General features: G+C 48.8%; 1 protein-coding gene across 1 annotated transcript in view; it reads left to right on the plus strand.

The window, feature by feature from the left end:
* SMOC2 (SPARC related modular calcium binding 2) overlaps positions 1 to 16,767 on the plus strand; it is a 215,192-nt gene that overhangs the window by 10,325 nt on the left and 188,100 nt on the right. The gene's annotated exons all lie outside the window — the stretch shown is intronic.

Consider the following 16,767-nt stretch of genomic DNA (forward strand, 5'->3'; position numbering starts at 1 on the left):
TTTTTTGGCACCCCCACATGATACTTTATATATTATTTTTATTAAAACTAGATTTTCATCTTGATTCCATTATCCTAGGTTGGAAATACAGCCACCAGTTGATGCAAATGTGTTACATGGTCCTGTTTCTTCAGGTGAATGGGTTGGCCTTAATTCTGCCAAGCAATGGGCGTGGCTGGAGCTCACTCCCCAAGGCTGCCTTTCCATTTGCTGCATGGATTTGTTCCCCAGGGGAAGGCCAGGAGCGCGGAATACTGAGTTTCCCTCCCTCGGATGGTACTTGCCCACAGCCGAGGTCTTAGAAATCATCAATAAAATGCTAAATTGAACTCACAAGTCCATGTAACTGGAAATGCTACTCTAAAAACTTACACTAATCCAGTAATTGACACTTTGTGAAGAACGTTGTCCCATGAGCTCTGAATAGTCGTAACAGCGTGCTTTCTGCCTCTTTCTACCACATGCAAAGGCTGTTTTCTGGAAACATGGACATCTTCTCCAGAAACAGGATGAGTGCGCCTGGAACATGGGATAAGGCGCCTGTAAGAATAATAAACCGCCCTTACACTCTGTACCTTTCTCTCCTAAAACATGACAGAGCCCTCCCTCTGTGCCTTCACGGACATGATCTCCTGTGTCCTCACAGAATCCCTGCCAGGCAGCTCGCGCGCTCTCTCTCTCTCTCTCTCTCTCTGTATATATTCTACGTTTTGGTAAACATCTTAGGCTAAGGAAAGTGAGCAATCTCTCTGACCTGAACACACACGTCCGTTAAGTTCTTTCTGTGTGGGATACGCAAATCTGTGAGTATGCTCATCAGTTCTTCATTCTTAAAAGATTTCTCTTTTGGAGAGAGTTGCCAAAGATAGATCTTTCTTTTCATTCAGAGATAAAATCCAGGTGGAGTCATAACTTCTTTTTTTGTACTCTTGGCATCTCTTCCACCTTCTGCACCCTGCTGGAAACATCCAGGTGCAGTCACCCAGCTTGTCTGAGGAGAAGCCCCTCTCCTTTTTTGGAAGAGGTTGTCTCCCAGGTCCCCTGGTTCCAAGAATCCACCACAGGAGGGAGCCCCAGAACGGCTGAGCTCTGTCTTTTAGGGGAGGGTCCCACGGTGGGGTCTGGGGTTACCATCTGCCACCTTGACAGCAAAAGGACCCCACGGGCCTGCTGCCTCACGTGAGTTCAGCTCTCCAGCTTTAAAGAATTGGCTCATGGTGCAAAATGCTAAATTAGGGAATTAAAAAGCAGGGACATTTTAATTTTAGCCTGATGATTCTACTGACTTTATTTAGAAGTCTGGGATATGCACGTTACATTCAGTATTACTACCCACATATCAGATAAGAGTATCATGTTATTGAAGCCGAATTTTGGTTTTAAAATAACCAGAGTGCGTGGGGGGAGTGTGAGGCGGGCTGCCCGCCTAGGGCCTGGACTGGTTAAATAGGGTGCTATTTTCTTTCTGCTGTGAGGTCAGTCCACTCTGTGAGTCGGGTTTTATTTAAAGCAATCGCTTAACTTATTTTATTTGCTAAATGAGTATTATATTTCAGTGTTCTCCAGTGATAGGATTCTCAGACATGTGATTTTCATGAGGAATATTAACGCAAAAGAACAAGTGCAGCAAATCAAAATTTCTGTGCTCAGATACTCAAAAAATCACTTGCATTTTTTTGTACCCCAAAATCTGAAGGAAATTTTGAAAAATCATTAGCAGCTGTCATTTAGATTTGTACACCATTCCTAGCCCCTTCCCTCATTTCGACTACCTTTCTCTTTCATTTTGTTTTGTTAAATTCCAAACATATCTGTAGGTTGTCTGGCCAACTTTGATTCTAGAGGGCAGCAGGGAGGAGGGCAGCCCGCCAGGCCGAGGCTTTTGCCCCGCTCTGCTCCCCGGAGGCTGACACCAGGCTGACTCCCAGGTCATGCTCTGTCAATTTCTGGGGCTTCCTCCCAGCTCCACGCAGGACGCCCTCCTCCCAGTGGCTGTGACAGCAGGGCCGGGGGCAGAGTTCCCTGGAAGTCAGTCTTGGGAGGACACAGCCTCTGTTTCTGCACCAGAGTCCCCAGGGCCTTGGCCGGACAATCAGGGTGACCCGCCCTGAGGAATTCAGGGCAGTGTGGCTTGAATCTGCTGTCGGACACAGGCAGGTACAGGTTGTTCTAGAGTGTGCTCAGGGTGGCCTGACAAATGCGGGCGGGGGTGGGGGAGGAACTCCGGACCCAGGGCTGAGCCTGGGTCAGCCAGGGGGTGTGGTGGCCTCAAGGCTCAGTCACCCTGCGGCCCTGTCATTTCCAGCTGTGCCTTTGTCTCTGGGTCTCCTCCTCACTCTTCTCAGTCTATCCTGGAGTTCAACAAAAAGAAGAAAAGAATTTCCCTGGCAAAACCAAGTGGAGAGTTAGAGGCAAGGCTCTCTCTTTCTGTCTCTCGCTTTGTGTCTCTCAGTTCTGTCTCTCAGTTTCTGCCATTCTTTCTCTCTCTTTTTTTGTCTGTCTCTCTCTGTCTCTGTCTCTCTCTGTCTCTTTGTCTCTCTCTGTCTCTCTCTGTACCTCTCTGTCTCTCTGTCTCACTGATTCTATCTCTCAGTCTCTGCCATTCTCTCTCTTTCTGTCTCTGTCTCTCTGCCTCTGTCTCTTCCTGTCTCTCTGTTTCTGTCTCTTTCTCTCTATCTCTTTCTGTCTCTTCCTGTCTCTTTCTCTCTGTCTCTGTCTATCTCTCTAATTCTATCTATTGATCTCTGCCATTCTACATACTACATCTCTGTCTGTCTATCTCTGCTCTCTGTCTCCCTCTGTCTCTCTGATTCTATCTCTGGGTCTCTGCCATTCTCCATCTCTGTCTTCTCTATCTCTCTTTCCTTGCCCCTCTATTTCTGTCTCCATCTCTCTCTCTGTCCTTGTCTCTGTGTGTCTTGTTCTGTCTTTCTGTCCATCTCTGTACTATCTCTGTGTCTCTCTTACTCTATTAATCTTTCTATTTCCCTGTCTTTATTCATCTCTCTGTCTCTGTTTCTCCCAGGCTCCACCCAGTCCATGATGCCTGCAGGGGGCCACTCCATGTCCTCCTGTGACTCTGCCCTGTGGCCATCTCTCCTGCTGGGCTGCCTCTGGGCTCTGTGTGTCCCGGCTCCCCCAGGAAGGATGAGGAGGCCCGAGGGCTCTGTGGCTCTGAGAACTGAGGCACCGCTGAAGCGTTTGTGAAGAAGAATTGAACTAGCCCAGAACTAACCTCAGTCAAAATCTAACTGGGCTTTTTATTTTTGTCACACATTTTCTTGGTCCTTTCTTCTTTAGAGGCTTTCTGGGTTTTCCAGGTTCATTCAGAACTGAAAATAGCCCCTCGTAACTTCACAGCACGAAACCCAGAGCTCTCAGGACACGTGCCCCCAGCTCATTTCCCTGTCCCAGGTAGGGCCAGACTGTGGCTCTGACAGGTTCTGCAGGTGGGAAGCACCTGGGCGGTGAGACCAGGTGTTTGCAGGTAGACCGTTTGCCCTTCAGCTGGTGCTTGATCAGATTGTTCTTGGGATTTTCTAAACGCACATTCTGGAGAAGAGGCTTTGATGAAGAAAGGGAAGAGAAAACCCATTAAAATACGTGAAAAAAATCGTACCGCAGCACTTGGCGTGTGTCTCGAGCTGGAGGTGAGCTCATGACTTTTCCATGGGACGCATCCTGAAGCTGCACCTGTACCAGCCATGTGCTGAACACGCTGATGGGGACAGGTTGTGCGTGGTCAGTGTTCCAGCGGATGCCACAGGTGCACGTCCTGTGGCCAGGGTCCTGGTTTGAGACTGGATAATGGTGTGGGGCAGAGGGGCTGGCGCTGACCCAAAGGCGGCTCTCAAGCTGACTCTGGAGGGTCTTGGTGGCCGGGGTCTCAGATGGGGTCTGTGAGTATTGGGTTCAGGGAGCCCAGGTCAGGAGGGGAGGGCTCATTAGGGTCCCCTGCAGGGTACTGGGGCGGAGTGAGGACGGGCCACCATGAAAGGCCTTGGGAGGAACTGGGGCTTTGTCCAAGAACCAGGCCAGCTTGAGGTGCAGCCTGGGGGTGCTGAGGAGGGCCTGGCTGTGACCCTTCAGTTGGCCCCAGACAGGACCAGGGGAGGGCAGCCAACTTGGGGTCTGGTCTATGAGTTTTCTTCTTTAAGATATAAAAGAATTAAATAGTGAACTACTTTGTAATCAACTCAACATTTTCCCATGTTGCGTCTTGTCCCAATCGTGGTTTTCTCTAAGCAGAATCAGAAATGATGGATTTAGAGAGAGGGGCAGGAAGGACGCTGGCTCGGCGGCCACCAAGCCCGGGCTGACCTGGCAGTTGGCTTTGGTGGGTGGCCCTCAGGTCTCGGCTTTGAGAGGCTGGGCCCTTTTCTCTCCTCATTCTCTCCTACTTAAAAATGTTCATGTTTATACTTGTTTATTGTTCCCCCCTTAAAATGAACTTTCTGAAGAACATTTGATACTTCTTCACCTTATAAAGGTTACACAGATTTTATAAAATGTAAAGAAAAAGGTACAGATTTCATTATTGTTTCTGGGGTGCCGCTCAAAATTAATGAGGTTGAATATCACAGAAAGGACATAGAATGAGCCATTATATCCTGGGGGGCGGAAACCTTGGACTTAGAGGAAGACCTGAGGGGTTTAAAACAAACCGGACAACCTCGCCTCACTTCATACAAATGGGCAGCTTTGGGGAGAAAATTGTAAGTGACAGAATCGACATGGATTCAAAACCTCTCATCTCAGCAGCGTCAGAGGCCGAGGGTGACCTGTCCATGAATCCATGCAAACGTCTGGGCGGCGTCTTCACCTCACTTCCCGAGTTCCTGGTACCTCACACCTCAGCAGCGTCAGAGGACGACGGTGACCTGTCCATGAATCCATGCAAACGTCTGGGCGGCGTCTTCACCTCACTTCCCGAGTTCCTGGTCTGTTCCTATGAAAGGGCACAGCACTCAGGCCAAGGTGGAGATGCCCCCAGCCCGGCCTCTGACTGCAGACACCTTGTACCAGGGCCACCCCAAAGCCCGGGGAGTGCGGAGTGGGCGTGGGGTCATGGGCCTGCTGAGAAGGAGTCACCGCTCGGAGCTGGACGTGTGGGCCGATGTGTCTTCCTTGAGCTCTGCGAAGTCACTTCATCTGCTTCTGGTTCAATTGATAGACAGTTTAAAAGACGGTCCCACATACGTCGTTCCCTAATGACGCAGCCAAGCTGTCGCCGTTTATGACTGGGATTAGCTGTGTAGGGGCAAGAGCAAGGCTCTGGGTTTTTGCAAGACTGAGGCAGGGTGGGTGGGGCGTGGAGGGGCTGCAGGGCTGGCAGGTGGCCGCGGCCATTCCCAGGCCATGGGTCTGCCCTTGAGTTAACCTCTACTGGGTTGGGCTGCACTGAAGCAGGTGACAGAGAGAAGCCTCGTAGTGGGTTCCGTTCACACCAGACGCCTTTGGTGCTATGAGAACCTCACGGCGCCCCAGCAGGGTCTCTCATGGAGACTCCCCGGTACCACTTGGCGGCCACAGCGACTTTCCCACTTGGAGCTTTCCTCTTTCGGCAACCCCAGCACCGAAGCTTGAGAAGGGAAGTGGCGTTCCCACGAGAACGCTCTGGCTAGTGCTGGATTTCAAAACGCGCCCCAGGTCAGGCTGATCCCAGAGAAGCCTCCTTACATTTTTAGGAGGGTGCTTCCGGATTGTCAGACATCAGGTACTGCTAACAGGAGGAGAAGGTGGGATTTCCTGGAGATGACTCTGGATGCATCGTTTTTGGTGGCAAGCAAAAGGCTTGTCAGTGTGAGGGCAGGAAAAAGCCTGGGCTGCCCCGTGTGGGCGGCGGGCGGCGGGCGGGTCGTCACGTCCATCGAGGTGAATGAGTTCAGTCTTCATCCCTCTGCCCGTGAGGCATGAGCTCAGGGGAAAAGCAACAACAAGAAGACTGGGGCTGCAGAGTTTTGAAGAAGCTGCTCAGGACAAGCTTGCACACGCTCATGTGAAACGGCAACTGCTCCACGTCACGCTCCATTTTCTCTTTCTGGCAAACTGTGTACAACCTGGGAGAGAGGGCAAAGCCCTGCATCCTCATGCCGGCTCAGGCACAGTGCGGCCACCACGCCCCTTTCCAGCTCTCCCTTCCGTGGTCACCTGGAGACGGCAGCTCCTCTGGACCGTCCACGAGGGCTGTCAGGAGGAACATGCGTTTAGACACTTTCAACAAAAACAAAGTGCAGCTTCCAGTGAGAGCCATTCATGTCTACAACAGAGGAGTCAGAACCCAGTTGAAAAGCTGTCCCAGCACCCCAATGTGACGCCAACCACTGGGATGCCACGCCTCCAACCCCCTCTTCAACACGAGCACAAGCAGTGTCCGAGGGACTGGCTGACTGTGATGGACTCAGTGACAAATGGCACCACCGACCCTGCACTGGAGCTGCAATGACTTCATCGCCTCGTTTTCCATGGGATGCCCAGTAATCACAAAGTGGCCTGGAGTCACCGTTTGTAAATACACAGGAGCCTGCACTGATCATATGTATGCGGCAGAGTAATCCGCCCAGAACACGAACCCGGCGTGTCATCCTCCCAGCCGTGCGTGTGATCGCTGCTGGGGTGGGAGCCTCCCCTCGCGCTCGCTGCAGCCCCAGCCCAGGCCTGCCCTCCCCACACCCGCGAATGCACGTGGCGCCACCTCCTCTCTGGGGCTGGTCCTAATGGAAATCAGCCTGACCCTGCTGAGGGGGATGGCAGGCCCAGCTCGGCGAAGCCCTGGAATTTTTCCAAGCCTATTTTGTTCTCTCTCTTCCCTTCTCTTTCTAATGAATCTAACAGAAACATTCCAGTTCTGTTTCTCTTTTCTTGGTGGTATTTTATGGTCAATTTGAAGTGGGGGACCCTTGCAGCCTGTGTGCCGTCATCTTCTGGCGAGGGGCAGCACAGGGAGTGGCCGGTCTTTCCCACCTGCCACGAAGATGGGCCCTGAAGGTCCTGCTGCGCAACACACTCTGAGTTGGAATCAGTGTAACCTGGGCCTCTTGGACTTAACTCCAAACGATTAAACTCCTAGGAAGACTGAGAGGACCTCATGATAACATAATCCTGCAGTGTGATCCAGAGCCTGTGCTGTGGTGAGGCTTCAGGGCATGGGGACAGTTCCCCTGGGGCCACCAACTTACCGGCTCATCAGAGAGAACTGGGATGCAGCAGCCTCCCTGGGAGGGAGACAGTCTCACCCTGCCCCTCTGGGGGCACCTGCTGCCTGTCCTGGGGGCCCTGGGCTTTGGTGTCAGCAGTTCTGTTGTGAGTCCTGGATTCCCACTCCCCATGGCTTTGGACCAGCTTCTGAGTCTCAGTCTTTCATGCTGTAAAATGGGAAGTGCAGCCTCTTTGGAGTGCAGTCTTTCGAGTTCTGTGGGATCTTGGTGTGTCTTTGACAACATCCTTTGCCTTCATTGCTGAGGAATGGGGTCCAGGCTCCTCAGGGGAGAAACGAAGGCTCCCAGGGGCCTGGACCAGCCTGCACCCCCGTCTGGGCTGTCTTCAGGCTCCAGATGCGAGGTGCTTGTTCTGTCATGCACCCCTGCCCCGCAGTTGTGTTTGTGCCATGTTGCTGTGTGCCTCACACCCCCAGCTCTCCTTCTAGGAACACTTTCTGCACCCTACAGTGGTCTAAATGCCCACTCTTTGGTGTAAAGGAAGCAGAGAGCAGGAAGATGTTTGCTTATTTTAATTCTCATTGTATAATAATTAAAGCTAATTCATTGTATTAAGTGTGTGTCGGAAAATAGTGTAACATGGAAGCTTAATTTATGGACATTAAATACTCCCTCTGTTGTAATCAACAGTGTGGAAACGTGGTCATAATTACGAATAATGCGTACTATATCCAGGGCCGCCTTCAAAATAATTTACTCGAACTCTATTCCCTGCAACATCCTCGATGTGGTGGGTTCTCCAATTATTCCCATTTTGCAGATGAGGAACTTGAGACACAGATGGACGAGGTAATGTGATAGATTTAGATCACAGGCCTGAGGAAATTCCTGGAGCAAATGATTTGACAGGAGCGATGTCATCAGTGCCAGTTGTGTCAACCCGAAGCTCAAAGCTGGGGCGTGGGCCTTGTGCTATGCGAGCGTCTGGGGCTTCGTAGGTATGTTTTGATGGAGGTCACAGACACACCTGGGTCCATGGTGGGGAATCTGGTCCATCGGCAGGAAGCGCGACATTGAGGACAACCTGGAAAGGCGGCGTCTGCCACATCGGGAAAGGGATACTCCTGATGTGGGGAAGATGAGTTCCTTTGGTCATGCCTGGGATGATCCAAGTGAGTTGACGAAACAGGATCCTGGCGCCCTCATGTGTGGAAAGGAAACAGAACTTGGGTCTGCAGCTAGAGCCCCGGGGTGGGTGAGCCCTGGGGTGGGTCAACCCTTGGTGAGAAGAGCCCCCAAGTCAGTGTGATTGACACTGGCCCGATTTATTTTCTCTGTGCTTTGGTTTCCTCGTCGCTCAATCACGTTTCCTTCAAGTGATAGGCTTCAAATGTCTTCCCTGATCAATGTTTCTCTCACTAGAATTTTGAACTCTTTGGAAACCTTTCAAAGATAACGTTTAATTTGTTGTAAACAGGATAAAATTTGCTTTGACTGACTGATACCCCAAAAGATATTCTTGGTGCACTGCATTTCCCCACTTACATGGCTACACTCACACCACAATTAAGCACACTTAAGACCTATGTATTTAAATGACCACAAAACTCCTCAAATGAAATCCCCTAGACCCCAGTCCTCCAAGCAGTTGCTTAGAAAAAATTATGGGATATCCTTCTAAGGTAATTAAAGGAATTTTACAAGCAATGTAACAACATAATAGACACTTTGAAAAGTAGTGATGTTCATCCACAGTGGTACTACCCAACAATTTTGGGGCCTTTTCAAGACTTTCCTCACGTGACTTTCTTAGCACATTGTTATAATGAGGACATAAACATTTTATGTCTGTCTTACTTAGTAATATTTAGGGGTAGAATATTGTAAAGAGAATCAGTCTATTTTCAATTTACCTCCCTCACTTGAGCATTAGGAGGGGTTTGGAGGTCTGCCCACCTAGACCCTGCATTTTATATTAGGGCATCTGAGCCCTGGGAAGCTTCAGGAACCCGGCGTGGGGCCAGGTGTCTTGTCTCAGCTTCACCAACTTCCTGCCACAATCTTTGCCAGCTTGACATTTAAAGGTGAATTACTGCCACATTTTAACATGAAGGTTGATTGTGATCTCTGTATCCAAACCCTCAAAGTATCTTACATCTGCTATGAAGAACTCATTTTGGTGGGAATGTGTTGAGACAAAAGCATCGCTTGTGAGAACCAAAGATGCAGAATAATGTCAACATGTTGTAGATCTTCTTTGATTAAAAATGCTTGTTTGATAATGAGTAATGATCTATGCACTGGGTCAGTGTGAGGAGGGCCAAGGAAATCCCAGAGGTTCCTGCCTGTGTCTGTAGAAGTACCCAGGTTTTGGGCGGTATTTTGGTTGAAAGCTGTGTTAGTCTGTTTTTACACTGCTGATAAAGACATATCCAAGACTGGGCAATTTACCAAGAAAGAAGTTTGATGGACTTACAGGTCCACGTGGGTGGGGAAGCCTCACAATTATGGTGGAAGGCAAGGAGGAGCAAGTCACGTCTTACATGGGTGGCAGCTGGCAAAGAGAGAACTTGTGCAGGGGGACTCCCATTTCTAAAACCATCAGATCTCGTGAGACATATTCACTATCACCAGAACAGCATGGAAAGACCTGCCTCCATGATTCAATCATCTCCCACCAGGTCCCTCCCACAACGTGGGAATTATGGGGGCTACAAGTTGAGATCTGAGTGGGGACATAGAGCCAAACCATATCAAAAGCATAAGAAAAATTTACTTCACTTTTCAATGGTGTTAGGTACACTGAATTGCAAGTGAATCACTCATAAAATTTTGTTGGGCACCTTTTAGAGAATACCTAAAAATGAACTTTTATGACATCTTTTTAGGTTTTCACCCTTTCAATTGAATGAAACTAAAGTTTAATCATTTAGTGGCTTTCATCTGACTTCACGTTGATTTTCTTAACTTTTTCGTTTAATATTTCATAAGAGTCTGATACTGAGTTTTAGTGCACTTTAAAGCATTTTGATGTTAATTAAAATCTTGACTCTAGTAGCACATTTAATTGGGTCAAGCCTCACTGTTTGACATAAATAGAGTCACCCAAGTTTGGTAAGCTGACATAGCCATGCAGATGAGGTGGCTGTGCTAGAAACATCACTCGATTACACCCAGTGGCATTTCCCTACCCGTACTGTTACAGCGGTGCTCATGTCCTGTGAATTTTTTTTCAGGGCTGCTATCATTTGGGAAGCTGTGATATTTTCAGTCAAGGATGCCATGTGCATCACTAGGCTCACCTGGCAATGGGACGATGCCTTAGTGTTTTAGCTCCTCTGACTGTCACCAACACATTCTCTCCCTTTCTCACAGTTTCTACTGGAGGAGGGCTCTTTATTATTTTTATTTTTTATTTATTAATTTTTTTTGAGGAGAGTTCTTTATGGTGGGTCTCCTTGTCCAGATCCACTGAGAGTAATGAACTGTACCCTTCCCCGACCCTGCCCATCCTCTGATTTCTTCCCTTAACTTCGAGGCACACTTTTTCATGGCTGAGTGATTTCGATCCCTAGAACCCATCAATTTAGCTTGCTTTTAGGACACAGGGATTCCAGTTCTGTGAAATGTAACGAAGACTGTGTCCATATTCTGAAGTTGATGCTAAGCTATCAAATTGTCCTGGGGGAAGTTTGACAAAGTGTCCTGGGGAAGTTTGACTTTTGCAGTGAAGCTGCAATGAGGTTGTAAATATGTCCTTGTCTGTCTGTTGAATTATCCTTTCCCGGCACCCTGCTGGGGCTTGGCCTCCCTGTCTTCCAAGGTCCTTCCAGCTCAGCCTCCTCTTTAAAGTTTTCCCAGCTCTCGAAGGTCTGGCTGCTGCTCCAGGAGGGTGGTCCCCTGTCCTCCCAGCAGGTCCCACATGACCAAGACCTCATCTCCGTGCTGCTGGAATTCCCAGACGTCTCATGAGCTCCATTTGGTGCTCTCCAGTGGTGGCTTATGATGAATGACATGAGGGCACGTGACTGGAGTGTTCCTCAGAAATTCAGGCTGCGAGCTTTGCAGAGATATTTAGGGAGGAAGAATAGTTAGTGACTTTAGAGGACTCAGGGAGAAAAAGGGTTTGGGCTGAGAGTCTCCATGTGTCGAGGTGGTGCATCTCTTTAGGAAGTGAGTAACCTCAGGCACTTTGAGTTTGCTTTGCCAACTCTCTACGTAGGGCTGTGTGATTTAGTGAGAGGTGGAAGGCAGGACGGAGCCTTGGGAAAGATGCTAAGTGGATGATCAGATGGTGAGAGGAGGTGACATTCCTGTAGTTTCTAAGATTCAAACGACCTCTATAAATGTTGGAAATTAATAATAATACACTAAAACTCTGCCAATAGGAAGGCTCCCACATTTATTTGAGGACAATCTTTGAATCAAAAAGCAGTCCCATTCCCGCAGGGGAGTTGGAGCCTGGCTTTCATGGAGCATGTGCTCAGCGAGCCTTGGTGTGACGGGGGCCCTGCTCCCACCGGAGGCTCAGGCTCACTGAACTTCAAATGCACTGAACAAAACGAAACACAGAAGATATTAAAGTGCAGAATTGTCTTCCTAATATTAAGTAATAGACCCCCTTTTCCTGTACTTACCCCAAGGAGAATCTCATTCTCATAAATAGAAAACACTGGCTGTGAAGAAATGAAGGCTTTAGGAAATGATGCCTCTAGAAAGCGATCCTGAAACAGTGTCGGTGGCTGAGCTGGCACCGGTTGCTGGTGTATGTGCTGAAATACTCGAGGCTCATTCCCCAGTGAGGCCTGGGAAGAAGCAGTTATTTTGAGGGGTTTGAGAGGTTACCAAAATCTGCTAGTTTTACATTTTTCAAGTAATGCATGTCAACATTTAAGGGAATTTGATAATCAGAATATGGAGGAATGTGAAGATGTGGGGAGTGACGTATCCCCAGGAGTCAGGGGAGTGTGAGAAAATGAAGTGAGATGTCTGGAAACGGAAGAAGGAAGATTAAGGTGCGGCTGAGTAACATCCTGTGCTTATAGAGAGCATCGTCCTGAGAGAAGACTCTCCTAACACTTCCGGACTCCTCTCTGGAGGCAAGGTGCAGGCCCAGGCGCGTTGCTCGGGCATCGTCTCTACGGGGGCACACTCCTAGCTGGGAAGAGGATTGCCCTGTAGAGCATTGGCTGAGATGATGTCTGGAGAACTTGGATGGACTTCTCCCTTATGTCACATTTTATCACCAGGATTTGAAATCTCCTGGCTGGGTGCGGTGGCTCACGCCTGTAATCCCAACACTTTGGGAGGCCTGGGCAGGTGGATCACTCAAGCCAAGGAGTTCTAGACCAGCCCAGTCAACATGGTGAATCCCCATCTCTGCTAAAAATACGAAAATTAGCCAGGTGTGATGGCGCATGCCTGTAATCCCAGCTACTTGGGAGGCTGAGGTACAAGAATCACTTGAACCTGGGAGGCAGAGGCTGCAGTGTGCTGAGATCGTGCCACCTCACTCCAGCCTGGGCAACAGAGCAAGACTCTGTCAAAATGAAAAGAGAGAAAGGAAGGAAGGAAGGGAGGGAGGGAGGAAGGGAGGAAGGAGAGAAGGAAGGAAGGAAGGAAGGAAGGAAGGAAGGAAGGGAAGGAGGGAGCAAGGGAGGAAGGAGAAAAGGAAGGAAGGAAGAAGGAAGGAAGGAAGAAGGAATGAAGGAAGGAAGAAAGGAAGGAAGGAAGGAAGGAATCTCCTTCCACTTGGCTACTCGGATAACAGCTCTGGAGACTGGCTTTCTGATGATGCTCCATAACGATTAGCCATCACTATCTGCCAGGAGGGCAGCCTGTCTGGTGCCATTCCTGGATGTATTATTTCCACTGTGAAAGGGTAGACAAGTTCTCCAATAAGAAAAAAACATTTTGGGATCAAGTGATTGGTTCAGTTATAATCTGTTTCATGAATATTCAATCAGAATTTTCCTTTTTTTTTTTTTTTTTTAAACATACTTTCTGCATCTAAGGCCCAGAAACCAAAATGCCAGAATCTACTATGGTAGTATTTCCATGAAGCCACAAACGGACAACTCCAAACATCATGTGCCACAGCCTTTTAAACATTTTTATCGTTGAACGTGTAAACAGCAATGTTTTGAAGGTTTCCAGATTTCTCTCCAGATTGTACTAGTTAACTTCATTCTGCCATCAGAGAAAAATTAAACAGAAGCATTTGGGCGAGGAATGAAAAAGTGCCAGGGAGGAGCATTGCAAGTCAGACGGCAGGTGCAGAAGTGCCCTGGAAACCTGAGGCACAAACTCACCTGGCCACACGGTGCCTGGGCCTTCCGAGGGTGACTCCAGGTGGATGGAAGTGCCAGTGTCTGAGAGGCTCTGGTGGCCCCACAGACCACAGGGCAGCACTGCCTGGGAGAGTGAGTGACTTATGTCCAGGAGCAGCCCCCCCTTGCCCCACACAGACCTTCTCGGCCAGAGTTGGCCCCCGCCTCATGGAAGGAAGGAACCTGCCCAGCGCTTGTCTGCTGCCTTGTTTAATCCGTCACTTGTTGCCAAGGCTTCAACACACGCATTCCTTTCTCTTTTTAACAACAAAATGAATCTCTTTGTTTTTTGTTTATATACTTTTCACTCAGTGGAATAGGCCTCCATCCTGCTGCTGCTTTCTGTGGTCTTTTCTTTCTTTTTAAACCCTAGATTATAGATAGAACGTTGTCCTTTACACTTAAGCTCTACATGATAAGAGAGCAAACTTAAGGCACTTTCGTTTCCTGCAAAGTTTCCGGGATCTTCATGAAGAGACTTTTCTCGAATGGTCAAGATTTAGATGAAACAGGGACACACAGTTCTCTGCTAATAAGCCATCAGATGAGCCAGAAAAAAAAAAAAAAAGACTTTTAGAAATTGCTATGTAAGAGAGTAGGAATCATTCTGGATGTATGTGGACAAATTACTGTATTTGTGGTTGTTAAAAATGCTGCTGCTTTTTTGTTGTTGTTGTTGCTAAGAGATTTTACGAAAGTGATATATTTTGTGAAAGCCAGATAGGGAGTCAGATGAAACTGGGGAGCTCTGGATGAAGCGAGGTGCTGCTCTGGGAGCTGGAACTGGGGAGCTCTGAATGAATTGAAGCACCGCTTTGAAAGCTGGAACTGGGGTGCTCTGGATGAGGCCAGGTGCTGCTCCCACAGCTGGAGTCCTGCTCTTGTGCCCTGCTCCAGGGGTTCCTTTAGGGCAGATCAGCCGCTTCTGTGGGTTGGTGGTGGGGGAAGGGTTGAGAGACACTGGGGCAGTGCTGGAGGGGCATTCACTGTCAGGCCACTGCCTGCTGGATCAGGACATGAGGAGGTCACCTCCAGCTTTCTCCTTTTGCTCTTCTGAGTTGTAGCGAGTTTCCAAAAGTCTCAAGAAAAAAGCATATTTGTCATAGTATTGGTGCATGCACTTTGTCTGGGCTTTCTGCATCCGTCCCAGAGGCCGAATTCTTCAAAACCCCAGCTCCACGAAGGGCGCACCTGCAACATGTTTATTTCCATGTCAGCCAAGGCCGGTGGAGGGAGGAAGCGGGGTGGGGAGAAGCGCCAAAAGTCAAAGTCATCCTGGACGCTTGGTTTCTCCCAGATGTCTCAGTGGGGCCAAGGAATGGTGAATAGCGCGGTGGGGCCGTAAATCCCAAGCCGCTCCTCCAACATTCCTTTTGGAAAAGGGAGCTGTGTCTTCAGTTCCCTTGTCTACTCTGAGCTCTGCCCACAGGATGCTGGGCGGGCTGCGCCATTGCAGCCACATCCTGCGGTCTGGCGAAGGGACAGGCTCCCCACGAGCGGCGCCGCGCTGGTCACGTCATGGGTGGGAACTCCACGTTTCGGGAGTTGCAGCACTTCTGCCATCCTGACTGCAGTGGAATGAGAGTAACAATCAAATCACTGCTACCAAACTGAAATAAAACTTACAAGCGCATGTGCGCGTGCGCACACACACACACGTTTATTTTGAGACAGGGTCCTGCTCTGTTGCTCAGGCTGGAGTGCACTGGCGGCATCACAGCTCACTGTAGCCTTGAACTCCTGGGCTTAACACCCAGGGGACATGCACCAGCACACCCTGCTAAGGTTTTTTTTTTTTTTTTTTTTGAGACGGAGTCTTGCTCCGTCGCCCAGGCTGCAGTGCAGTGGTGCGATCTCGGCTCACTGCAAGCTCCGCCTCCCAGGTTCACGCCATTCTCCTGCCTCAGCCTCCCGAGTAGCTGGGACTACAGGCGCCCACCACCTCGCCCGGCTAGTTTTTTGTATTTTTAGTAGAGACGGGGTTTCACCATGTTAGCCAAGATGGTCTTGATCTCCTGATCTCGTGATCCGCCCCTCTTGGCCTCCCAAAGTGCTGGGATTACAGGCGTGAGCCACCGCTCCTGGCCCACCCTGCAAATTTTTAAAAATGTTTTTGTAGAGATGGGATCTCACTGTGTTGTCCAGGTGGATCTCAAACTCCTGGGCTCAAGTGATCTTCCCCCTAAAAATTACATTTTTGACCAGGGTAAATTTTATGGTATATGAAATAGATTTCACTAAAGCCATACCAAATTGTATTTTTATATGAGATGTCCTATTGAGTTTATTTGGCTACTTTTCCTGTTGATCAATGATTATTTTCCTTTTGATACTCCTAGCATGCTATCCTTATGTAGATTTTTTAAATTTAATGCATTATTTGTTATGCAAAAGGATTTACAATATATATACATATTGGATAATTTTATATACTATAAAACTATAGCAAATAGTTATCTGCAAATCTATCTACATTTCTCAGAAAGCACCAAGTTTTGTTTTGTTTAAAAAAAAATAATGGATGCATTTCACTTACAATCACCCTGTAATAAAAGGAACTCGGGGGCCTCTGAGGTCTGTACTCTTCTCTCCTCCTTGGCTCAACCAAGTCTTTCTGTTGAGTCAGTGTGAACAATGAGCACCATGAGGAGCTGGAGACACTGTCCTGCTATGGACACGCGGGTTTATATCAAGGGACACAGGGGAGCTGGGGTGCTTGGTTTCCCACAGTGATCACAGCAGGTGAGGAATGTGTATGGTCAGGGCTCTGCCAGCCTTGCTGGAATTCAAGAAGCACATGTTCTAAAGTGTTGGCGGGGCTTTCAGGTCAGTGATTTTCAAAACTTTGGAGCCAAGGGAATCCCCCCATTCAGAATTTGCAGATGCTCCTTAAGGAAAACCTATAACCACTCCCGCCACCCCCCTATGCCCCCACTGCCTTCTCCTTGCCATGGGCAGTGGGCACCATTTAGAAATTCTTCTGAATGCTGGTCTTGGCAATGAAGGTTTTTTGCTTTTTGAAACTGAATCTCACTTTACTGGCCAGGCTGGAGTGTAGTGGCACGAACTCAGCACACAGCAACCTCAGCCTCCCGGGTTTAAGCGATTCTCGTGCCTCAGCCTCCTGAGTAGCTGGGATTACAGCGCTTGCCACCACTCCTGGCCAATTCTTGTATTTTTGTAGAGACGGGGTTTTGCCATGTTGGCCAGACTGGTCTCGAACTCCTGACCCCAGGTGATCCGCCCACCTTGGTCTCCGAAAATGCTGGGATTACAGACCT

The sequence above is a fragment of the Papio anubis genome, chromosome 6 (genome assembly GCF_008728515.1).
Source record: "Papio anubis isolate 15944 chromosome 6, Panubis1.0, whole genome shotgun sequence".
Classification (NCBI taxonomy): Eukaryota; Metazoa; Chordata; class Mammalia; order Primates; family Cercopithecidae; genus Papio; species Papio anubis.